The sequence below is a fragment of the Pan paniscus genome, chromosome 6 (genome assembly GCF_029289425.2).
Source record: "Pan paniscus chromosome 6, NHGRI_mPanPan1-v2.0_pri, whole genome shotgun sequence".
Classification (NCBI taxonomy): domain Eukaryota; kingdom Metazoa; phylum Chordata; class Mammalia; order Primates; family Hominidae; genus Pan; species Pan paniscus.
In genome coordinates, this window is record NC_073255.2 from 17,689,175 (window position 1) to 17,717,114 (window position 27,940).

Genomic DNA, 27,940 nt, shown 5'->3' on the forward strand with positions numbered 1-27,940 from the left:
TGAACGTTAACTTTCTTTACATGGTCTTTACATCGAGTAGTTTCCAAAAATACTAGGTGCAAAGAAGGCTTAAAATTGAAATTATGAGTTATCTAATTACTGAAGGCAGAAGCCTTACAGTCGTACTTAAAATGGTTCTGAATTAATATAAACAACATTTCTTGATGAAGGTAATTTTACTAGTGACCTTGCAGAAATAAAAACAATAATCAGAAACTACTATGAAAACTTCCATGCACACAAATTAAAATACCTAGAAGAGATGGATAAAATCTTAGACACATACACCATTCCAGGACTAAGCCAGGAAGAAACTGATTCCCTGAACAGATCAATAACGAGTTCCAAAACTAAATCAGTAATAAATAACCTAACAACCAAAAAAAGCCTGGGACCTGATGGATTTACAGCTGAATTCCACCAGATGTACAAAGAGGCACTGGTACGATTCCTACAAAAACTAGTCAAAAAATTGAGAAGGGACCCCTCCCCAAGTCATTCTATGAGATCAGCATCATCAAAACCTGCCAGAAACAAAATTTTAAAAAAGGAGATTTCAGGCCAATTCCTTAACGAACATCGAAGCAAAACTCCTCAACAAAATATGGAAAACCAAACCCAGCAGTACATCAAAAAGCTAATCCATCATGATCAAGTATGCTTCATCCCTGGGATGCAAGGTCAGTTCAACAAATGAACATCAATAAATGTGATTCATCACATAAACAGAACTAAAGACAAAAACCACATGACTATCTCAATAGATGCAGAAAAGGTTTTTGACAAAATTCAACATCCTTCATGTTAAAAATTCTCAGTAAACTAGGTATTGAAGGAACATACCTCAAAATAATGAGCCATCTATGACAAATCCACAGCCTATATTATACAGAATGGGCAAAAGCTAAAAGCATTCTTCTTGAAAACGTACACAAGACAAGGATGCTCCCTCTCACCAACTTCTATTCAACAAAGTATTGGAAGTCCTAGCCAGAGCAATCAGGTAAAATAAAAAATTAAAGGGCATTCACATAGTAAGAGAGAAAGTCAAATGATCTCTGCCTGCAGATGACATAATTCTATATCTGGAATACCCCATAGTGTCGGCCCAAAAGCTCCTCCAGCTGATAAATAACTTCAGCCAAGTTGCAGGATACACAATCAATTTACAAAAATTACTAGCATTCCTGTACACTACCAACAGCCAAACCAAGAGCCATATCAGAAAGGCAATCTCATTCATGGTTGCCACAAAAAGAATAAAATACCTAGGAATACAGCTAACTATGGAAATGAAATATTTCTGCAATGAGAATTACAAAATGTTGCTCAAAAAGAAATCAGAGAAGACACAAACAAATGGAAAAACATCTCATGCTCATGGATAGGAAGAATCAATATCATTAAAAGAGGTATACTGCCCAAAGCAACTTACAGAATCAATGCTATTCTTATCAAACGACCAATGACATTCTTCACAGAACTAGAAAAAAAAAACTATACTAATATTTATATGGAACTAAAAAAGAGCCTGAATAGCCAAGGCCATCTTAAACAAAAAGAGCAAAAAGGCATCATATTACCTGACTTCAAACTATACTACAAGTCTACAGTAACTAAAACAGCATGGTACTGGTAGAAAAACAGGCACGTGGACTGATGGAACAGAATAGAGAGGCCAGAAATAAGGCTACATATCTACAACCATCTGATCTTTGACAAAACTGACAAAAACAATCAAAAGGAAAAAGATTCTGTATTCAATAAATGGTGCTGGGATAAGTGGCTAGCCACATGTAGCAGATTGAAGCTGGACCCCTACCTTACTCCATACACAAAAATTGACTGAAGACGGACTAAAGACTTAACTATAAAACCCCAAATTATAAAAATTCTGGGAGACTACCTAGGCAATACCATCCTGGACATAGGAACGGGCAAAGATTTCATGACAATGACCCCAAGAGCAATTGCAACAAAAGCAAAAATTGACAAATGTTATCTAATTAAACAAGAGCTTCTGCACTGCAAAAGAAACTATCAACAGAGTAAACAAACAACCTACAGAATGGGAGTAAATATTTGCAAACTATGCATCTGACATAAGTCTAATATCCAGCATCTATAAGGAACTTAAATTTACAAGAGTAAAAGAAACAAACAAAAAAACTCAATTAAAAAGTGAGCAAAGAACATGAACAGGAATTTCTCAAAAGAAGACATACATGTGGCAAACAAACATGAAAAAAAGCTCATATTTCTCAATGATCATTGATCATTAGAGAAATGCAAATCAAAACTACAATGAGATACTATCTCACACCAGTCAGAGTGGATGGCTACTATTAAAAAGTCAAAAACTAGCAGATGCTGATGAGGTTGCAGAGAAAAGGGGACACTTATGCACTGTTGTTGGCAGTGTGAATTAGTTCAACCATCATGGAAAGCAATATGGTGATTCCTCAAAGAGCTAAAAGCAGAACTACCATTCAACCCAGCAATCCCATTACTGGGTATATACCCAGAGGAATATAAATTATTCTGCCATAAAGGCACATGCACATGAATGTTCATTGCAGCACTATTCTCAATAGTAAAGACATGGAATCAACCTCAATGCCCATCAATGACAGATTAGATGAAGAAAATGTACATATACACCATGGAATACTATGCAGCCAAAAAAAAGAACAGATCATGTATTCTGTGGGAACATGGATGGAGCTGGTGGCTATTATCCTTAGCACAGTAACACAGGAACAGAAAACCAAATGCCTAATGTTCTCACTTATAAGTGGGAGCTAAATGATAAGAACTTATGAACACAAAGAAGGAAACAGCAGACATTGAGTCTACTAGAGGAGGGAGGGTGGGGGGAGGGAGAAGAGCAGAAAAGATAACTATTGGGATAACTATTAATACCTGTGTGATAAAATAATATGTACAACAAACCCCAATAACACGAGTTTACTTATGTAACAAATCTTCACACGTACCCCCAAATCTAAAATAAAAAAATAACTACAAAATTTCTTAATTGCAGAAAAAGTTCAACCACAATCTCTGGAAATATTCTCTTTCCTTCTCAAGGTAGCTATTATCTCAAACTTACTTTGTTTCCTTCTGTGCCTTTTTAGTCTCTGTGTGGAGCTTATTTATGAAATCTCAAAAGCTCTGCAAAAGAGGTCAGCTTGTGGTAATTTTTCATTAGGTTAGGTTACTTGTATTTAAATTTTACCTGAAAAGTAGTCTTCTCTGAAACAATAAAGTAAATCTGTTTCAGCATATTAGGACTTTGACATAAAAAACTATTTTCTTCAAAAGAAAGAAAAGCCTGATAATTGCAATCACAACAATTTTCTTCTTCCTTAAACAAAACAAAAAAATAGAATGACATTCTATAAATTGTATTGGTTGGTGCAAAAGTATTTGCAGCTTTTGCCATTAAAAGTAATGTAAATTACTTAATTTACATTAAATTAAAGTAATAGACTCTGTTTCTAGTGTAAAACTTCTATAAACTTAGCATTTTAAAAATTTGAATGCCCCCTCTTCTCACAAAAGATTTGCAGTACAAAGAGGGAATCTGCCGTCAAGTGGATCTTAAAAATGCATGTAAAATTTTAAATTCCTATTATCAAGTTATTCCCAAAGTCTGATCTCCAAATTCAGAAAACTCTCAGTTTTGGTTCCAAGTTCACATTTGATATGGTTTGAATTTGTGTCCCTGCCCAAGTCTCATGTCAAATTGTGGTCTAATGTTGAGGTTGGGGCCTGGTGGGAGATGATTGCATCCTGGTGACAGATTTCCCCCTTTGGGCCTGTTCTCGTGATAGAGTTGTCATGAGATCTGGTTGTCTAAAAGTGTTTGGCACCTGCCCCCTCATCCTCTTCCTCCTGTTCTGTCCATGTAAGATGTACCTGTTTCCCCTTTGCTTTCCACTATGATAGTCAGTTTCCTGAGGCCTCCCCAGCCATGCTTCCTGTACAGCCTGTGAAACTATAAGCCAATTAAATCTCTTTTCTTTATAAATTATCCAGTCTCAGGCATTTCTTTATAGTGGTCCAAGAACAGACTAATACAACATTCAATAAAATCTCCAGCACTGAAGATTAAAAGCATTAGTGGAGGACACTTTCAGTACAGGGCCAGTGCAATCACTAGATAGGCTCCAGGACTCAAAGAGTCACTTTGTTATTTGCTTCTGTAATATTGTATAAAATTTTATAAAGTCATTCAGGAGAGAGGCTTTAAAATCATAACGTTTCCTAGAACGCATACTAACGCATGAGCACACTTGATCCTTAGTGATAAATGTCTAGGAAAAGAAATTGCTTAAACACTTTTGTAATAAGTCATTCAGGAAGAATTTTGCAACAAAAAAAATTCCTTTTTCCCTGTATCCCCTGTTTTCCAGTATCCCCACTTTTTTCACATCTTCCAGAGGGAGATATCATTAGGTAGTGTTGACAATAAGGTCTAGATACTAAGTCTGATGGAGAGATACAGCAGAGAAGTCAATCATTCATATGTGGTAATTTAGAAAGCAAAATAAAAACATATAAATGTTTTATAAGAATATAAAGTGTAGATCTAATATAAATATATAAAGATACAGACACAGTTTTGGTCATAAAAATACCATAGAATAGATACTAATGAAATATGCCTTATTCTATATAGAAAAATGTTTTGACACAATAGTTCAAGCTTGAATGGTGTAGCCAACTGGATAATGTGCATAGCCACTGAGAATAATAGAGTTTGGTTGCTTAGCCATTATGATAATATCTTATGTTTGAGTAGTGATTTTGTGGTTTTTTCGGTTCTTTCATTTATTTTTTCAATAACATTATAAAATAGTTTTTATTTTCCTTTTGTAAATGGGAAAACAGACTCAGGGAGGTTACGTGTATTCTGTGAGGTTACTCACCAGGTAAATGTCAAGGACGTGCATGAACCCCAGATTTGTCTATATACGAAACCTTTGCTGTTTCCTCTAACTGATGCTACCTCAATCTTACAGTAAAATATTAACAGTCACTATTTATGTTTTGGTGATTAAATTATTGGCGGGGATTTGGATTCCTGGGAGGTGTATTTTCAGCCTTGTTATCTTTCTTTTCTCAGCCACAGTCATGTTTAGTTTTGTCTGCTCTTGTAATACTCCATATGTGGCAGTGGTGAATTTTAGTCATGGCTTTACTGCATGCCAGAGTGGAAGGTGGACTAGGAAGTTCATTCAAGGTTTCAGTTCCTGGGTTTAGATAGAGAGGGAAAAATGATCCATGTGACATAGAACTTCAAATCTGTGCTAACATAGCTTATAGTGACTCAGAACCCTAGCCCACTCCCAACCCTTATTCTATGGCTTGGAGGCATTCTATCAGCATTGCTTTTCAATAGTCACTGGGAAAGAATTCAACTGGTTCTGCAAGTGGAAGGCTGAGGGTTGAAAGATGAAGACCCTTTATGTGAGAGGCAGCCTAATGCAGCAGTTAGGAACTAACTTTGACTCTGGGTTTTACTTCTGGCTCTGCTGCTTTCTAGCTCTGTGACCTTGAAGTTACGTAATGCCTTAGTTTCTCCATTTATAAAATGGGGGCGATAATAATAATACCTCCTCAGGCCATTGTCATGAATAGCTGAGCTATTATCTGTAGAGTGCTTACAATGGTGCCTAACACAGCAAGTGCTTCTTAAGTGTTGGTTATCATTTGACACGGAAGAATTTTTTCTGCACTTAACAACAACGTCTGACTCACACCTGTAATACCGGAACTTTGGGGAGCCAAGGTGGGTGGATCACTTGAGGCCAGGAGTTCAAGAACAGCCTGGCAAACATGGTGAAACCCTGTCTATTCTAAAAATACAAAAATTAGCTGGATGTGTTGATGCGCACCTGTAATCCCAGCTACTTAGGAGGCTGAGGCGGGAGAATCTCAGAGGTTGCAGTGAGCTGAGATTGCGCCACTGCACTCCAGCCTGGGTGACAGAGCAAGCCTCCATCTCAGAAAAGAAAATTACAAAATAAAGAAACCACAATGTCATAGCATATCTTTATGATGCCTAAAGACACAATGCTCAAAGGTATAGTGAGAGCACACTTCTGTTAAATATACTTAGATTATTGCCCATTGGAATAGGATTGTCATGTGTAAATCAGAGCTAAGTATATGCATACAATCAGTGAGTATACCTAAGGAATATAACTTGCAGGGGCTGAAATAGTGCAGAGGAATAGTTAGATGAATAGTACACATAATAAGTAGGTTATTAAAAGAAAACCTTTCTAGTTCAATACATAAATCAGCAGGTATTCATTTGTTTTAAGATTTAAATGAAATAATCTATGTGAAGGGGCTGGATCTGTATATAATATAGTTTAGCTCTTTTAAGTGAATTGCTTAATCTCGCATTTGGAGAGTAGGCTCACATAGATTCTCTTAAAAGTTTATATAGTCACACTGAGCTAAATTATATTTTTCAATTTGTCTTTTAAAAATAAAAAATTAAAAAATTGTTATAAAAGAAATATATAGAAATTTGAAAAATAGAAAAGATTAAAAAGAAGTTATCAAAAGCTTTACCATCTATAGGCAATTACTGTTAATATTCTGATGCCTTTTCTACTTCCATCAAGAGGCTGAGGAGTCTCAAATCTGTGTCTCAGGCCAATACATCGATACAGAGTTTCTGTGTCATATTTCTTGCATCCTGGACTTTTCCATCTGCATGTCTCACAAACACCTCAACCCCTGCTTGCCCAGGACTGAAATCCATGCCATTTCTCCCAAATTGTTCTTCCTTCTTCCACGCCTAATGCTATTTTTCTGCTGTTTCCAAGACAGAAACTTTAGCATCATCCTAGATTTCTTTTTCACTCTTAAGCCACCCCAACCCACATTCAATTGTTATAATATATTAGGTCTTGCCAATATCTCTCTAATCTATCTCATAGCTAGTCTGTCATTTCTGCTTCCATTATTTCTTGGTGGGGTTTTCCAGTAATCTTTTACCTAATTTCCCTTCCAATTAATGTACATTGTAACTACTTTAACTGTCTCCATGGGGTTAAGGATTGCATTTTTTTTTTATGTTTGTAACTGTAATGCATCTCAGTGCCTGACCCATAGTATTATAGATACTAAATGTGCACACACACGCACACACACGCACACTTTGTTTTTTAGTTAATAAAATAATGAAATTCCACTCACCATCACCAGCATTACTCTTCAAAATGTGAAACTGATTACATTGCTTCTTGGTTAAAATATTTTGCTGTCTTCCCGTTTGCATTACTAAAGATTCTCCAGAAAAACAGTGACGTGTAATTAGCCACCTGTGTTAGGCTGTTCTTGTGTTGCTATGAAGGAATACCTGAAGCTTGGTAACTTATAAAGAAAAGACGTTCAACTGGCTCACAGCTCTGCAGGCTTTGTAGGAAGCCTATAGGCTGTGCTGGGATCTGCTTGGCTTCTGGGGAGGCCTCAGGAAACTAATCATGGCAGAAGGCCAAGGAGGAGCTGATGTATCACATGGTGAGAGTGGGATCAAGAGGGGAGAGGGAGGGTGGCACATTTTTAAGCCATCATATCTCACAAGAAGTCACTCACTATTACAAGGCCAACACCAATCCATGAGGGATTCATTCCCATGACCCAGACATCTCCCACCAGGCCCCACCTGCAACATTAGGGATTACATTTCAACATGAGATTTGAGTGGGGAGACATAGCTAAACCATATCACCATCATGCAATTGCTCAGAGGATAATTTCAAACTCTTGGCATGGAATCTAAGGCCCTTCATGATTTGGTTTCTGTCAACTGCAGCCCCTGCCATTCTAAACTACTCACAGTTCCACTCGTGAGCCATGCATCAGTACCCCTCTGAGTCGTAACACCTGATGTTTTCTCCACACCAAAACCTCCTGTCACCGTGACATATCTCTTAATCCTTTAAAACTTATTTCTTAATGCCAATGATTTAAAATTCTGCCTCCCCGTGGAAGATTTTAGCCTCTACTGGTTTGTTTCTTTACTTTTCCATGTTCATATACCTAATAGAGAATTCGCAACACTATTGCAATGATGGCTCCATGGCTTTCTCTGGGACTTTCTTGAGAGCAGGTCTGTATCTTAGTCATCTTTTTATTTGCATCTCTATTAAGAAGATAAGTCTTTAACAGGTACCTAGTTAATATTGTTGAATTTATTTGGGGGAAAATAAATGGATTGGTGATTTGTAAAGGTAGCACAAAAAAATTTTCTTAATTTTATTATTCTGCTTTTCTAAAAATTTTTTTTTTTTTTTGTGGTGGGGAGGGGCGGGGGAGTGGAACCCAGAACAGAATTTGAGTTTTTGACACTACAAAGAACCAACCATCTATCCCAAACTTCACAGAGTTTGAATTCCCAGTTTTGGAGTCTATCCTTTCAATCTCCAGAAACCTCTATTATTTCACAGAAATCATCTCTAAGGGTTAACATATTAGCATAGGTTAATCTATCACAAGAATAAAATCTCAAGGCAGTGAGGAGAACCTTAGGAAAAAAGAGAGTCATGAATAATAATAAAACTGTCAATTTCCCAAGTTGTTTTGGCCCATGCACTAGCAACGTGATTTTTAAAAGTTTTCCATACACACATAAAGTAAAGAAAGTATTACTGTATGAAAGAACCATAGACTCAACTACCCAAGACAATGATAAACAACATCTGAATGAGGTGAGGAATGCACAAGAGAAATTCTCCAAATATGGAAAGTACACAAATATACTAGTCAGCATTTATTTATCAAAACATGTATACTGGAAATTGAAGACATCAAGTCAAATATATTTAAAATATAGTGCAAATGGACTTAGTACATTGAACAAATTAATCATTTCACATTTTATTCTTAAAATATTGTGTGCTTTTTCAATTCTTATTGTTTTGTACTTCAGCTAATGTTTAATTGGTGCTAGCTTTCTAGTCTCTCTAAAAAAGTATAACTATAAAAATAATGTTTAAAGTTCCATCTCATTCAGACATTAAAAACTTATGTAAGTTATTCAGAGTTTATCCTTGGATGGATGGTGAAAATATTTCTATGGATATTATGGCTTTCTAAATGAAGATTCTCTACATCCCTTGTATTATAAAACAGGCTGCAAAGCCATGATAAGAAATAGGTTTCTTTTGGCAACTGAAGCCAGGAGCTGGAAAATAATTCTTGCATTATATTCTGGGCTGCTATGTCACACATTCAGATATCTCTCAGATGTCTACAATGCAAATTAATTAATTTTAAAAGGAGGAGATGACCCTGTTTCTTTTGCAAAGGATAAGCTTTAGGATGCATGAGAAAATTGAACAGAATTTTTCTCTTTGAAATCACTGACTCCTTTGAAGGTGATCTTTGGTGAATCATCTTAAGTCATATACTTTCATCCTAAGCCATGTACTTTCCTAAGAGAGTTTTTTGTTGTTATTGCTGAAGTATTCTCATTCCTCACACCTGGGGGGCAGCATAGGTTTGAAGGGGTAGCCAGTGTGATCCTAGATAGAGGACCTGGAGTAAGACTACTGGGTTCAGATTCATGGCAAGTTATCTAACCTTTCTGAGATTTTGTTTCCACAACTTTAAAATCCCAGTGTTTAATATTACCTGCCCAAATGCATTGTTGTGAAATTTGAATGGCATAATCCATGTAACCTGGCACTGAGAAGGCATTGAACAAATGCTGTCTATTGTTACGATGAATTTATTTCCTGCTTGGTTTTTCGATTTCTTTTGTTGTTATTAACAAGAATTTTGAGAAAAAAAACACCAGAGCCTGATTTTTTAAAGTTGGTAACTTTGGCAGTACTTATATGTTATGACTTTTATTACAAATATTAAAACCTTGATAAAGTTTGTTGTATTTGTAACCTTTAGTTTACTTGTATTTTGGCATTTTCCCACTATCTTCCTCTTCTCTCCCTTCTTCATCTTCTATTCATTTTCTTTTTTGGGGAACTATTAATATAAGGAGAAGTTTGAGGATGGGGGTGACTCTCTTCAGTAACTCTCTAATTTCCAATGTCTGTCTTTTCTATTGGTTATATTTTGTGCCAGGTTCACACATGTACAGTAAATTGACAATAAGGCTGTGCCATCTGATGTTGTGCTTTAGATAGTGTGTTGATCAGTAGATGGTCTGGCAGCCATAGCTATATAAACACATGCTTATCAACAACCAGGGCTGCATGACAGGAAACAGTCACTGACTTGTGCAGTAGCATCCACAAGCAGCCCTCTTGTGCCATGCAAGTTGGCAGTGTGAAGCCCAACCTAATTGCTTCTCTTTTTTTCTCCCCCTGGAAATGTAACATCCCATAGCCTTTGTCCTGGTGTGATTACTACTTTGATAAGTCATTTTTTACATCGTGTGTTACTCTCTCAGGACCAGCTAATTCAGGGATATTTGTAATGCATTAATTAATTAACTAATTATCCTAAAGTATTAAAGTAACAATTTTCAGCAAATTATGGATTTGTGAACAAATAAACCTGAGAGGATTGTATTAGTTCATTCTTATAATGCTATAAAGAATTACCTGACACTGGTAATTTATAAAGAAAAGAGGTTTAATGAGCTTATGGTTCCACAGGCTGTAAAGGAAGCATGGATGGGGAGGCCTCAGGAAACTTACATTATGGTAGAGGGCAAAAGCGAAGCAAGCACATCTTCACATGGTGGCAGGAAAAAGAGAGAGAGCAAAGGCGGAAGGGCTGTGCATATTCAAACAATCAGATCTCATGAGAACTCACTATCACGAGAATAGCAAGGGAGACATTTGCCTCTATGATCCAATCACCTCCCACCAGGTCCCTTTCCCAACATTGGGAATTACAATTCAACATGAGATTTTGATGCGGATGCAGAGCCAAACCAAATCATTCTGCCCCTGGCACCTCCAAAATCTCATGTCCTTCTCATATTTTGAAACACAATCATGCCTACCTAACAGTACCCCGAAGTCTTAACATATTCCAGCATTAACTCAAAGGCCCAAGTCCAAAGTCTCATCAGAGACAAGGCAAGTCCTTTCCACCTATGAACCTGTAAAATCAAGAAAAATTTAGTTACTTCAAAGATACAATGTGAGCACAGGCATTGGGTAAATGCTCCTGTTCCAAAAGGGAGAAATTGGCCAAATCATAGGGACTACAGGCCCCATGCAAGTCCGAAACTCATGGGGGCAGTCATTAAATATCAAAGCTCCAAAATAATCTCCTTTGACTCTATGTCTCACATCCAGGTCACACTGATGCAATGGGTGGGCTTCCAAGGTCTTGGGCAGCTCTGCCCCTATGGCTGTGTAGGGTATAGCTCCCATGGCTGCTTTCATGGGCTGGCGTTGAGTGCCTGTGGCTTTTTCAGGCACATGGTGCAAGCCGTCAGTGTATCTAACATCTTGGCATCTGGAGGATGGTGGCCCTCTTCTCACAGCTCCACTAGGCAGTGCCCCAGTGGGGATTCTGTATGGGGGCTTGAAGCCCACATTTCCCCTATGCACTGCCGTAGAAGAGGTTCTCCATGAGGGCTCTGCCCCTGCAGCAGGCTTCTGCCTGGACATCCAAGCATTTCCATATGTCTTCGAAATCTAGACAGAGAAACCCAAGCTTAAACTCTTGTCTTCTGCATGCATACCCACAGACCCAACACCACATAGAAGCTGCCAAAGCTTGGGGCTTGCACTGTCTGAAGCAATGGCCTGAGCTTTACTTTGGCCCCTTTTAGCCATAGTTGAAGCTGGAGCAAATGCAGTGCAGGGCACAATGTTCCAAGGCTGCACAGAACAGTAGGGCCCAGGGCCTGACATACAAAACCATTCCATCTTCCTAGGCCTCTAGGTCTGGATGGAAGGAGCTGCCATGAAGGTCTCTGAAATGTCCTCAAGGCATTTTTCTCTATTGTCTTGGCTATTAACATTCAGTTCCTCTTGACTTATGCAAACTTCTGCAGCCATGTTGCATTTCTTCTCAGAATTTTTTTTTTCTACCTCATGGGTGGGCTGCAAAGTTTTCAAACTTTTATATGCTTTTTCTCTTTTAAATAAAAGTTCCAATATCAGACTATCTCTTTATCAAACTCATATGAAGTTAGGCTATTAGAAGTGGCCAGGCTACCATTTTGAATACTTTGCTGCTTAGAAATTTCATCTGCCAGATACCTTAAATCATCACTTTCAAGTTCAAAGTTTCACCTATCTCTAGGGCAGAAGCAAAATGCCACTAGTCTCTTTGCTAAAGCATAGCAAGAATGACCTTTACTCCAGTTCCCAATAAGTTCCTCATCTCCATCTCAGACCTCCTTATCCTGGACTTCATTATCCATATCACTATCAGCATTGTGGTTAAAACCATTCAACAAGAATCTAGGAAGTTCCAAACTTTCCCTCATCTTTCTATCTTCTTCTGATCCCTGCAAACTCTTTCAAACTTTGCCCATTACCCAGTTCCAAAGTTACTTCCACATTTCCAGGTGTCTTTAAAGCAATGCCCCACTCCTGGTACCAATTTTCTGCACTAATCTGTTCTCACACTGCTATAGAGAACTACCTGAGACTGGGTTATTTATTTTAAAAAAAGACATTTAATTGAGTCAGTTCTGCAGGCTGTACAGGAAGCATTGCTCGGGAGGTCTCAGGAAACTTACAATCATGGCAAAAGGGCAAAGGAGAAGCAAGCATGTCTTCACATGGTGGCAGGAGATAGAGAGCAAAGCAGGTAGTGGTACACTTTCAAAGAACCAGGTCTCCTGAGAACTGACTATCATGAGAACAGCAAAGGAGAAATCTGCTCCCATGATCCAATCACCTCCTTTTAGATCTCTTTCCCAACATTGGAGATTACAATTCAACATGAGATTTGGATGGGGACACAGAGCCAAACCATATGAAGGATTATTCAAAATTATTCACCTTCCAAAATGTATAATATGGCATACTTAAAATATAATTCTGGTTTGGGTAACAACATACAACAATGATGATAAAGAAGTTAATTTATAAAGAAGAAATGATCTAGGTCAGAACAGCTGATCTTTTATTCACAGATATGTTTGTAGAGGCAATAAGAATTTGAAGTCCCATCAAAATTTGGGTTAAAAAAGTTTGCTTCTTTGTTTATGTATAAACTGGTAATATGAGGTTTGCCTCACATATTGGATTTAGGAGTCTCAGAAATCTCTAAGCTCAGACATATAAATTTCATTTGTAAGGTGTAGTGTGTTAAATTTTATTTCTAGTAACTAATATCTATTTACTTACTATAGGTATGTTTAATTTAGTTGTAATCAAAGAGCTAAACAATTTTTGAATTATCAAATATTTATTTATTTATTTGCAATTTGCAGATTACCTTGACTAATTTTTTTTCTGTGAACTTCATTGTGTCTAAGCTTATTCCTTCAGCCGTTATTTGGTAAGAACTTCCACTGAGTTAAACTGAGGAACAAAAGCGGACACCAGTTTGTTTTTTCCTGACTACTGTATGACCTATTTTCTTTTAGAAAATGAAAAGCTTGTTTTATATATTTATATATTCATTTAGTCCTCCTGTAACCCATTTTTCAAAGCAACTCTGTGATTCTATATAGAGTTCCCCTCTTAGCATCCTCCTCTTACGACATAGGAGAAGGCATGCAACCAAGCAAAATAATCAAATGACTTTAGCGACTTTTTAAAGTTAGAGTTATGGGAGAAAGTCTCCTTTTATCTTGGGTCATGAACCTAAGAGGGGAGAACCTGGAACGTGCTAAGGCAATTATTCTAGCTGTGTGAAGAAGGTTTCCAGGTTTCCTTGAGAACATAAAAATGTAAGATGTTAATGTGACTTTGATGTTTCAGATAGGCAATGCAATGTTTCTCTTGTGGTTGTTGGTGCCATTTTAATCACCACCCATGGAAAGGAAAAACTGTGATGTCCTCTGAATTCTGCTGCTAAAGAATATCAACAAAGACAGCCATTCTCAAATTTTAAAGTGCCTTGTTCATTTATGAAATTGGAGAAATAAGAGAATTCAATATAGATTTATACTTCTGATGATTACCTATGTACTTGTGATAGTGTGTATATACAGATAATGCTTATATAATACCGAGTGTGTAATACTTAAGCATATAATATGTAGTCTATATCGACCATATGTTTCATATAAATCTAATATTTAAAATACTTACATGGTGCTTATGTGACAGTCACTGCTCTAAGCACTGTGCACTCTTTGCAACATAAACAATCACTCAAAGTGGGTCATACTACTAAGTAAAAACCTAATCTATAAAACTTCTAGACAAAAATAAATGGAAATAACAACTCTGTAAATTTCAGTTAGGCAAATATTTCTCAGATAAAATGCCAAAGTACTCTGCCAGACAAAGTAGATTTTTAAAATTAAAAATTTCTGCTCTGTGAAAGACACTGTTGAGAGATTAAAAGCTAAAACCATAGAAATTGGAAAAAAAATTGTAAATCGCACATCTGATAAAACATTTATTTACAAATAATAAATATAAAAACGACACTCATAGGAAAACAAACAACCAAAAAGTTAAAAATTGGATAAAAGATTAGAATAAACACTTCAGCAAAGTAGACTTACAGATAGCAAAGAAGCATATGAAAATATTCTCAATGTTATTCCACATTAGGCAAATTCAAACTACATAGATATATTACTACCCATCCGTTAGAATGGCTTTTAAATGAAGTAGCAACTCTAAGTAAGTACTGGTGAGGTTGCAGAATAACTAGAACTTTCATACATTGATGATAGAAATGCACAATGGCACAGCCACTTTGGGGAACAATTTGGCAGTTTCTTATAAAGATAAAAGAAACATTTACTTTTCCTGTGATCTAGAAATCCAACTTGGCATGACTCAAGTGAAATTAAAACCTGTGTTCACACAAAAACCTTGTAGACATGTTTATAGTAGCTTTATTTGCAATCACCAAGACTAAGAACAATGCTAATGTCCTTTCACTGATGAAGACAGAAACAAATTATGGTGCACCCATACAATGGAATACTGCTCGGCAAAAAAGGATGAAATACACATGCAACAAAATAGAAAACTCAAAATGCATTATACTATGTAAAATAAGTCAGATTAAAAAGGCTATATATGGTTTGATTCCATTTATATGATATTCTTGTAGTAGACTTACTACTGGAACAGAGACCAGAGGTGTGAATGCCAAGGCTGGAAGTGGGTTGACTTTAAAAGGGAAATAAGCTACTTTGTGTTGGGGAAGAGATGAAATAACCGGTCTATACCTTGATCGTGACAGTGGGTATGTGACTGTATACTTTTGTTCATACTCACAGAACTGGACACTGAACGGATATAAATGTTATTGTAAGTAAATTAAAAATTAATTTTTTTAAAAAAGGTTAGGATGTGGGCCTCACCAAAGATTCATAGTCATAAAACAAAAATCTCATGTTGTTAAGCATCTTGACCCTTAAGGAATGAGAGGTGGGTAGCTTTTGGGAGTGCTACTAATATTATTTCTGTTTGCCATAGTACTGTTAGAGAGATCACTTAGTGCCTATTTAGTGACTACATACTTATGATCTATTAACTTTTGTGTATGCATGCTTTATTTGATATTAACAGTGTATAAAACAAAAAATTAAATCCTGAAAGCAATAAAAATTCTAAGCCTCAAAATATGAAGTATACATCCCAAATTTTGTAAAATATAGACTACATTAACAGTCCAAGAGAAAACACATCTGTGATTAGATTTTGAGCAACACACAGAGTTCTGCAAAAATGGCAACAACAGAAGTATGAACTTACTATTACTCACCTGAAATAAATGACAAAATAAAGGAATATGTTTGCATTTCTGAATTCCCAAGGACTTTACAATATGATGAGGGATAGAAAAAGGAGAAAATGAGAAAACATGCCATAGTTATTAGGAAGTAATTTTTGTTGTGTAGATGTGTTAGAGGGGCTTAAGGGGTTTTTCTGAAGGGAGTATGTGGGCTCCTGGAGTATCTAAACAGTGCTACACAGTGGCAAAACTGTCATAGTGGGGAGTTCTGCTCTTCTGCTTATCTCCTGTGATAAGAAAAGCAGATATCTTGTTCATCATGTACTATTGATTCCCTCAGCCCTCTGCTTCAGAAAGTGACTAGTGCTCCAAATAAGGCTGGAAGAGGTATAGATACCAGAAAGCACAGCCTCACCTCTCCTTCTTTTCTCTCTTCAGCTGCTAGTAAAGTTTGGGTAGGGTGCATCCATGGTTTTGATGTATGCGTGATGGCAGGTGAAGGGAGGGGAATTCCTATTCTCATTATCTTTCTTACAAAGGGGTTGTCTTTATTTCCCAAATCGTTTCTTTCCTCTAGGGCTTATGATTCTCCAAATAAAAGGCAAGGATATTTTGCACATTTTTGGTTTATCTTCCTGTCATATTACCTTCCTAAGGCATTATACTAAGTGCATAAATAAAGAAAATAGTAGGGAAGTTACAGGATGAAGAAAATGAAGATTAATATCTCAAAATATTATATACTCATAATTATAACCTACAAATAAATGTGCAGAAATGTAGCAAACCTACAAATAAATGTGCACATGGATGGCAAAATTAACTAATATATGAATAAGAAAGTAAATAAATATAATAATAAATAATAAAATATTAAATAATAATAAGTATAAAAGTATGCTTTTTCTAAGCTATGAAGGCATGAGAAAAATGTCAAAACTTGTAAGTTAATTTAAAAATGTTGTGTTCTCACAGTGAGGAAGACTTGACCAAATGCTGTCAGATTAACCTGAAAGACTAAATGTCCAAGAAAAATTAGAAAAGAGAAGTTTATATAGGAGGGAAGGGGGCTCACTCTCTATAATTTTTTAGAATTCTTATGATCACTATAATAAAGTAGTAAAAATAGAGCTGAATATGTATAAGAACCTAATGATTGTTGAAAGTGACATTGCAAATAATTAGAAAACATGAATTAACTTAAAAATCCTACTAGGCAACTGGCAGGTGATGGAGAAAAAATAATGCAGTGTATTAGTCTATTCTCACACTGCTATAAAGAAATACCTGAGGTTGCTTCCAAGATGGCCGAATTGATGCAGAAGACAGGTGATTTCTGCATTTCCAACTGAGGTACCTGGTTCATCTCACTGGGACTTTTTGGACTGTGGGTGTAGCCCATAGAGGGTGAGCCGAGGCTGGGCGGGGCGTCGCCTCATAAGGGAAGTGCAAGGGTTTGGGAGATTTCCCTTTCCTAGCCAAGGGAAGTCATGAGTGACTGTACCTGGAGGAGTGGTAAACTCCTGCCCAAATACTGTGCTTTTCCCACAGTCTTCACAACTGGCAGACCAGGAGATCCCTTCCTGTGCCTGGCTTAGCAGGTCCCACGCCCACAGAGCCTTGCTCGCTGCCAGCCCAGCAGTCTGAGATTGACCTGAGACGTGGGAGCTTGGCAGGGGGAGGGGCATCTGCCATTGCTGAGGCTTGAGTAGGTGGTTCTATGCTCACAGTGTAAACAAAACAGCAGGGAAGCTCTAACGGGGCAGAGCCCACCGCAGCTAAGCAAAGCCTACTGCCTCTCTAGATTCCACCTCTGGCAGCAGGGCATATCTGAACAAAAGGCAGCAGACAGCTTCTCGAGACTTAAAAGTCCCTGCCTGACAGCTCTGAAGAGAGCAGTGGTTCTCCCAGCATGGTGTTCAAGCTCCTATAATAGACAGACTGCCTCCTCAAGTGGGTCCCTGACCCCCATGTAGAATGACACCTCCCAGTAGGGTCTGACGTCTGTCCTCATACAGGCAGGTGCCCCTCTGGGACGAAGCTTCCAGAGGAAGGATCAGGCAGCAATATTTGCTGCTCTGCAGCCTCTGCTGGTGATATCCAGGCAAGCAGGGTCTGGAGTGGACCTCCAGCAAACTCCAACAGTCCGGCAGCTGGGGGGCCTGTCTGTTAGAAGGAAAACTAACAAAAAGAAAGGAATAGCATCAACATCAACAAAAATGACATCCACACCAAAACGCCATCCTTAGGTCACCAACATCAAAGACCAAAGGTAGATAAAACCACAAAGATGGGGAGAAACGAGAGCAGAAAGGCTGAACATTCCAACAACCAGAACGCTTCTTCTCCTCTGAAGGAACACAACTCCTTGCCAGCAAGGGAACAAAACTGGATGGAGAATGAGTTTGATGAGTTGACAGAAGTAGGATTCAGAAGGTTGGTAATAACAAACTTCTCCGAGCTAAAGGAGCATGTTCTAACCCATCACAAGGAAGCTAAAAACCTTGCAAAAAGGTTAGATGAATGGCTAACCAGAATAACCAGTGTAGAGAAGAGCTTAAATGACATGATGGAGCTGAAAACCACAGTACGAGAACTTTGAGAAGCATACACAAGCTTCAGTAGCCAACTCAGTCAAGCGGAAGAAAGGATATCCGTGATTGAAGATGAAATTAATGAAATAAAGCAAGAACACAAGATCAAAGGAAAAAGAGTAAAAAGAAATAAACAAAGCCTCCAATAAATATGGAACTATGTGAAAAGACCAAATCTACATTTGATTGGTGTACCTGAAAGTGACAGGGAGAATGGAACCAACTTAGAAAACACTCTTCAGAATATTATCCAGGAGAACTTCCCCAACCTAACAAGGCAGGCCAACATTCAAATTCAGGAAATGCAGAGAACACCGTAAAGATACTCCTTGAGAAGAGCAACCCCAAGACACATAATTGTCAGATTCACCAAGGTTGAAATGGAGGAAAAATTGTTAAGAACAGCCATAGACAAAGCTCAGGTTACCCACAAAGGGAAGCACATCAGACTAACAGCAGATCTCTCTGCAGAAACCCTATAAGCCAGAAGAGAGTGGTGGCCAATATTCAACCTTCTTAAAGAAAAGAATTTTCAACGCAGAATCTCATATCTGGCCAAACTACGCTTAACACATGAAGGAGAAATAAAATCCTTTACAGACAAGCAAATGCTGAGAGATATGTCACCAACAGGCCTGCCTTACAAGAGCTCCTGAAGGAAGCACTGAACATGGATAGGAACAACCAGTACCAGCCACTGCAAAAACATGCCAAATTGTAAAGACCATCGACACTATGAAGAAACTGCATCAATTAATGGGTGAAATAACCAACTAGCATCATAATGACAGGATCAAATTCACACATAACACTATTAGCCTTAAATGTAAATGGGCTAAATGCCCCAATTAAAAGACACAGACTGGCAAATTGGATAAAGAGTCAAGACCCATCAGTGTGCTGTATTCAGGAGACCCATCTGACATTTGAGACACACATAGGCTCAAAATAAAGGGATGGAGGAAGACCTACCAAGCAAATGGAAAGCAAAAATATGTAAATAAATAAAAAATAAAAATGCAGGGGTTGCAATTCTGGTCTCTGATAAAACAGACTTTAAACCAACAAATATCAGAAGAGACAAAGAAGGCCATTACATAATGGTAAAGGGATCAATACATCAAGAAGAGCTAAGTATCCTAAATGTATATGCACCCAATACAGGAGCACCCAGATTTGTAAAGCAAGTTCTTAGAGACCTACAAAGAGACTTATACTCCCACACAATAATAGTGGGAGACTTTAATGCCCCACTGTCAATATTAGATCAATGAGACAGAAAATTAACAAGTTTATCCAGGACTTGAACTCAGCTCTGAACCAAGTGGACCTAATAGACATCTACAGAACTCGCCACCCCAAATCAACAGAATATACATTCTTCTTAGCATCACATTGCACTTATTCTAAAAGTGACCACATAATTGGAAGTAAAACACTCCTCAGCAAATGTAAAAGAACGGAAATCAAAACAAACTGTCTCTCAGACTACAGTGCAATCAAATTTGAACTCAGGATTAAGAATTTCACTCAAAACCGCACAAGTACATGGAACTGAACAACCTACTCCTGAGTGACTACTGGGTAAATAACAAAATGAAGGCACAAGTAAAAATGTTCTTTGAGACAAATGAGAACAAAGACACAACGTACCAGAATCTCTGGGACACATTTAAAGCAGTATGTAGAGGGAAATTTATAGCACTAAATGCCCACAAGAGAAAGCAGGAAAAATCTAAAATCGACACCCTAACATCACAATTAAAAGAACTAGAGAAGCAAGAGCAAACAAATTCAAAAGCTAGCAGAAGGCAAGAAATAACTAAGATCAGAGCAGAACTGAAAGAGATAGAGACACAAAAAACCCTTCAAAAAAGCAATTTATCCAGAAGCTGGTTTTCTGAAAAGATCAACAAAATAGATTGTTCGCTAGCAAGACTAATAAAGAAGAAAAGAGAGAAGAATCAAATAGACGCAATAAAAAATGATAAAGGAGATATCACCACTGATCCCACAGAAATACAAACTACCATCAGAGAATACTATGAACACCTCTATGCAAATAAACCAGAAAATCTAGAAGAAATGGATACATTCCTGGAAATATACACCCTCCCAAGAGTAAACCAGGAAGAAGTGGAATCTCTGAACAGACCAATCACAGTTTCTGAAATTGAGGCAATAATTAATAGCCTACCAACCAAAAAAATCCAGGACCAAACGGATTCACAGCCGAATTCTATCAGAGGTACAGAGGAGCTGGTACCATTCCTTCTGAAACTATTCCAATCAATAGGAAAAGAGGGAATCCTCCCTAACTCATTTTATGAGGCCAGCATTATCCTAATACCAATGTCTGGTAGAGACACAACAAAAAAAGAGAATTGTAGGCCAATATCCCTGATGAACATCAATGTGAAAATCCTCAATAAAATGCTGGCAAACCGAATCCAGCAACACATCAAAACATCCATCACGAGCAAGTTGGCTTCATCCCTGGGATGCAAGGCTGGTTCAACATATGCAAATCAATAAATGTAATCCATTACATAAACAGAACCAATGACAAAAACCACATGATTATCTCAATAGATGCAGAAAATGTCTTCGACAAAATTCAACAGCCTTTCACGCTAAAAACTCTCAATAAACTAGGTATTGATAGAACGTATCTCAACATAATAAGAGCTGTTTATGGCAAACCCACAGCCAATATCATACTGAATGGGCAAAAACTGAAAGCATTCCCTTTGAAAACTGGCACAAAACAAAGATCCCGTCTCTCAACTTTCCTATTCAACATAGTATTGGAAGTTCTGCTCAGGGAAATCAGGCAAGAGAAAGCAATAAAGAGTATTCAAATAGGAAGAGAGGAAGTCAAATTCTCTTGGTTGCAGATGACATGATTGTATATTTAGAAAACCCCACCGTTTCAGCCCAAAATCTCCTTAAGCTGATAAGCAACTTCAGCAAAGTCTCAGGATACAAAATCAATGTGCAAAAATCACAAGCATTCCTATATACTAATAACAGACAAACAGAGAGCCAAATCATGAGTGAACTCCCGTTCACAATTGCTACTAAGAGAATAAAATACCTAGGAATCCAACTTACAAGGGATGTGAAGGACCTCTTCAAGGAGAACTACAAACCACTGCTCAAGGAAATAAGAAAGGACACAAACAAATGGAAAAACTTCCCATGCTCATGGATAGGAAGAATCAATATCATGAAAATGACCTTACTGCCCAAATTAATTTATAGATTCAATGCAATCCCCATCAAGCTACCACTGACTTTCTTCACAGAATTTGAAAAAGCTCCTTTAAACTTCATATGGAACCAAAAAAGAGCCCGCATAACCAAGACAATCCTGGGCAAGAAGAACAAAGCTGGAGGCATCACACTTCCTGACTTCAAACTTTACGACAAGGCTGCAGTAACCAAAACAGCAAGGTACTGGTACCAAAACAGATACATAGACCAACGGGACCGAACGGAGGCCTCAGAAATAACACCGCACATCTACCACCATCTGATCTTTGATAAACCTGACAAAAACAAGCAATGGGGTAAGGACTCCCTATTTAATAAATGGTGTTGGGAAAACTGTCTAGCCATATACAGAAAACTGAAACTGGACCCCTTCCCTACACCTTGTACAAAAATCAACTCAAGATGGATCAAAGAATTAAACATAAGACCTAGGACCATAAGAATCCTAGAAGAAAACCTGGGCAATACCATTCAGGACAGAGGCATGGGCAAAGACTTCATGTCTAAAACACCAAAAGCAATGGCAACAAAAGCCAAAATTGACAAATGGGATCTAATTAAACTAACATCCCATTCTTATATACCAATATAGGAATCAAGAGCTTCTGCATTGCAAAAGAAACTACCATCAGAGTGAACAGGCAACCTACAGAATGGGAGAAATTTTTTGCAGTCTACCCATCTGACAAAGGGCTAATATCCAGAATCTACAAAGAACTTAAACAAATTTACAAGAAAAAAGCAAACAACCCCACCAAAAAATGGGCAAAGGATATGAACAGACACTTCTCAAAAGAAAACATTTGTGCAGCCAACAGACACATTAAAAATGCTGATCACCACTGGTCATTAGAGAAATGCAAATCAAAACCACAATAAGATACCATCTTATGCCAGTTAGAATGGCTATCATTAAAAAGTCAGGAAACAACAGATGCTGGAAAGGATATGGAGAAATAGGAACACGTTTACACCGTTGGGAGTATAAAATTAGTTCAACCATTGTGGAAGACAGTGTGGCGATTCCTCAAGGATCTAGAACTAGAAATACCATTTCACCTGGCAATCCCATTACTGGGTTTATAGTCAAATGATTATAGACCATTCTATGATAAAGAGACATGCACATGTACATTTATTGTGGCATTGTTCACAATAGCAAAGACTTGGAACCAACCCAAATGTCCACCAATGGTAGACTGGATTAAGAAAATGTGGCACATATACACCATGGAATACTATGCAGCCATAAAAAAGGATGAGTTCATGTCCTTTGCAGGGACATGGATGAAGCTGGAAACCATTATTCTCAGCAAACTATCCCAAGATCAGAAAACCGAACACCACATGTTTTCACTCATAAGAGGGAGTTGAACAATGAGAGCACATGGACACAGGGAGGGGAGCATCACACACCAGGGCCTGTGGGGGTTGAGGGACTAGGGGGAGGATAACATTAGGAGAAATACCTAATGATGGGTTGATGGGTGCCACAAACCACCATGACACATGTATACCTATGTAACAAAACCGCATGTTATGCACATGTCACCCAGAAATTGAAGTATAATTTAAAAAAAAAAGAAATATCTGAGACTGGGTAATTTATAAAGAAAAGAGATTTAATTGGTTCATGGTTCTACAAGCTGTACAGGAAGCATGTCAGTGTCTTCTTCTGGGGATGCTTCAGGCAAAGTGGGAGCAAGCATCTTACATGGCAGGAGTAGGAAAGAAAGATAGGGAGGAGGCACTACACACTTTAAAACAACAAGATCTCCTAAAGACTCACTCACTATACAGTACCAAGGGGGGATGGTGCTAAACTATTCATGAGAACTTCACCCCCATGATCCAATCACCTCCCACCAGGCCCCACCTCCTACACTGTGTATTACAATTAGACATGAGATTTGAGCAGGGACAGAAATACAAACCATATCATTCTGCCCCTGACCCCTCCCAAATCTCATGTCCTTTTCACATTGCAAAATACCACCATGCCTTCCCAACAGTCCCCCAAAGTCTTAACTTATTTCAGCATAAACTCAGAAGACCAAAGTCACATGTGAGAGAAGGCTAGTCCTTTTCACCTATGAGTCTGTAAAATAAAAACAAGTTAGTTGCTTGCAAGATACAATGAGAGTAAAGGCATAAGGCAAATATTCCCATTCCAAGAGGGAGAAATTGCCCAAAAGAAAGGAGCAAAGGGCCCCATTTGAGGACAAGGAGTCTTTCCAGGGCACACTGGTGCAAGGGGTAGGCTTCTGAACCCTTAGGTGGCTCCGCCCCTGTGGCTTTGCAGGGTTCAGCCCCACAAATGATCTCATGGGCTGGCATTGAGTTATCTGTGGCCTTACCAGGTGCAGGGTGCAAACTGTCAGTGGCCCTACCTTTCCTGGGTCTGGAAGATGGTGGCCCTCTTCTCACAGCTCCATGATGCAGAGCCTCAGTCTGGACTCTGTGTGGGGGCTCCAAGCTCACATTTTCCATCTGCACTGGCCTAGTAGAGGTTCTCCATGAGAGCTCTGCCCCTGCAGCAGGCTTCTGCCTGGACATCCAGGCTTTTACATATATCCTCTAAAATCTAGGTGGAAGCCCCCAAGCCTCAACCCTTGCATTCTGTGCACCTGCAGGCCTAACGCCATGTGGCAGCTGCCAATGCTTACTGGTTGCACCCTTTGAATTAGTGACTGGAGCTGAACTTGGACCCCTTTGAGCCATGGCTGGAGCTGGAGTGGCTGGTATACAGGGAGCAGTGTTCCAGGGACCCACAGGATAGCAGGGCCCTAGGCCTGGCCCATTAAACCATTTTATCCTCCTAGGCTTCTGGGCCTATGATGAGAGGGGCTGCTGCAAAGGTCTCTGAAATGCCTTTGAGGCCTTTTCCCTATTGTCTTGTCTATCAATCCTTGGCTCCTCTTTACTAAAGCAAATTTCTGCAGCCTGATTTAATTCTTCCCCTGAAAATGGGCTTTTCTTTTCTACCACATTGCTAGGCTGCAAATTTTCCAATCTTTTATGTTCTGCTTCTCTTTTAAATATAAGTTTCAGTTTTAGATCTTTTCCTTGCTCACACATATGAGCTTAGGCTGTTAGAAGCAGCCAGGTCAATTCTTGAATGCTTTGCTATTTAGAAATTTCATCTGCTAGATACCCTAAATCATCACTCTCAAGTTCAAAGTTCCGCACATCCCTACAGCAGGGGCACAATACTGCCATTCTCTTTACTAAAGCATAGCAAAAGTGAGCTTTGTTCAGGAGTTCGAGACCAGCCTGGCCAACATAGTGAAACACCATCTCTACTAAAAATACAAAAAATTAGCCAGGTGCTGTGGTGTGTGGCTGAGGCAGCAGAATTGCATGAACCCAGGAGGTGGAGGTTGCAGTGAGCTGAGATCATGCCATTGCACTCCAGCCCAGGTGACAGTGCGAGACTTCATCTCAAAAAAAAAAAAAAAAAAAAAAGTGGCCTTTGCTTTACTTCCCAATAAGTTCCTCATTTCCATCTGAGACCTCCTCAACCTGGACTTCATTGTCCATGCTACTATCAGTATTTTGCTCACAGCAATTTAATAAGTATCTAGGAAGTTCCAACTTTTCCCTTATCTTCCTTTCTTTTTCTGAGCCCTCTATACTTTTCTGCCTCTGGCTGTTACTCAATTCCAAAGCTGCTTCCACATTTTCAGGTATCTTTATAGCAGTGCCCTATTCCTAGTACCAATTTTCTGTATTAGCCCATTCTTGCACTGCTATAAAGAAATACCTGAGACTGGGTAATTTATAAAGAAAATAAGTTTAATTGGCTCATGATTCTGCAGGCTGTAGAGTAAACATGGCAGCATCTGCTTCTGAGGAAGCCTCAGGGAGCTTTCATTCATGGTGGAAGCTGCAGTGGGAGCAGGCATCTTACCAGGCAGGAGAAGGACCAAGAGAGAGAGAGGAGAGGTGCCATACATTTCTAAACAACAACATCTCAGGAGAACTCACTCATTATACAGTACCAAGGAGGCATAGAGCTAAAACATTCATGAGAACTCACTCATTATACAGTACCAAGGAGGCATAGAGCTAAATCATTCATGAGAACTCTGCCCTCATGATCAAATCACCGGCCACCAGGCCCCACCTCCAACACTGGGGATTGCAATTCAACATGAGATTTGGGTGGGGACACAGATCCAAACCATATCTTCAGGACTTCCAATTGTTTTCTCATGTAAAACAGAGTGGAATTGAACTTTTAAATAGATGAATTTGAAGCCATAAAAATACCAAAGAAGAGAAGAAAAATTTAAAAATTCTTAAATAAAGGAGATTGTTTCCAAGTCAAAAACAAAACCCAGATACTGTACAAGGACTTTTTATTTTGGCTGTATAAAACTGAGAAATATTTAAAGTAGTATTACATTGGTAAAAAAGAAAAAAAAAAAATCAAATGCTTGTCAAGTATCAACTCTCTAAATTTAATCTATGAATTTAGGGCTAAACTAACTGAAATACAAATAAGTTAGCAAGAAATATGGTTGTTGTTGATTTGGTTTTTTGTTTGCCTTAAACAAATCAATATTTATTGAAATAAATATTAGATAATTTGTACAGATTTCTTTTCACACCCCATAGCATAGAGAAATGGTTTTTTAATGTTTCAAATGTCTCCACCTGATCACGTCAAACTTCAATTATGTTTTAAGTAACAGTGAACCAATTAATTAAATTAAAATGCAATTCTTATACAATCCAATTCTAGAGGGTCCAATGAACTGGGAACAATATATTCTTAAGAATTATATTAAAGCCATCTATATTCTGGAAATACTATCTTAGAATAATTATGTAAAACTTCTATGAGAGTAAATGTAACATCAATTAAGTAACAAGCTGAATTAAAAAGGCATCACTCAGAATTTTAATTTAAAGGGAGAAAATACATCAGGCATCTTTCTCTGTCTGTGGGTGTTCTGAAGTTCGATGCTCTAAATTGGAATTAAACCTGCACATCTTCATGCATCCCTGAGCCCTCACAGATCACCCCTCTGCTCCACTGGGGACTGGAGGGTGCCGGGGGTACTCTGACCCTCATAGGCTGACACTGTGGGCCATATGTAGGATAGCAGGCCTTGGAAAAGGCTGGATCTCAAATTCTAATTCAACAAATCTTTGCTTGAACATTTTCTTTCCTTAGATTCTTAAACTTTCTGTTGATCAACAGGCCTGTCAACCAATTTTCTTGAGTTAGTTTCTCATGGGAGCTGACCTGTCTTTTGTTGAATAAAATGGTGCTTTCCATTTTCTTTCTCCTGGTCTTTGTTTTTTTTTTTCCTGAAACAGTCAAGCTTTTGCTGTATAAGGCTGATGCATTCATATACAATAGGACATTTCTCTTTTTTCTAAGCAGTCAATTCTCTTCTCCCACTGCTTTTTTGCAAAGTTGCGTTTCACATTCTGTATGTAGTTTAGGCAGTGTCTGAAATACCACATGCAGGTTTTGATTCTAACTTCCAAGCTGCATTTTCACCACTGCTTGGTTAGAGACTTTTGATTTAAACTACAGGTCTTTTATGCTTTTTTTTTTTTTTTTGCATAGCTTGTAAAATACTTTTTTTTCTTTTCTCTTTTTAGTTCTTTTAAATCAACATTTAAGTTAACATTATCAATGAAGTTTCATCAAGCTGATACCCGACTTATCCTCTTAGTCTCCGTTTATCGATTCATCCTCTTTCTCTAATTCCTTGTGGCTGTTAGCATGTAATATATACATAAAGCAGATAAATGTATCATCTTCAGCACAGATTCAGTCAGATATTTTAATTGGCTGTCTTTCTCATTTACAACTGGTTTCCTTGTGTTTTGAAGTTTTCAAGCATTTCTTTCTGTTCTTTTAGCACTCATACTCTTTCCGTTTACCAAACGTCTTTTTGGGTGAGTAGTTTTCAGCTTTCTTGAAGGTAAACAGTTTCTTCAAAACCATTAACTGTTTCCCTATGATGTTGTAGTGTATTCTTCCGAGATGCTTTTGAAATAATCTTGGCCCCAATCACATGGAACCAGAGAACTTCTGATGCCTCTTTGAGTGATTGTGTCTGTTATTTAAGACTGTCCATCACCACCCGATGGAATAAAATTTAGGGGACTTTTCTGGTTTTGGTCAAGAAGGTCTACTGTATCTCCTTGTGAAAATATGGACTTACTCATATCTTTACAAAGTTTTCCCAAACACAGATTTTGTGACTTCAGAGGGC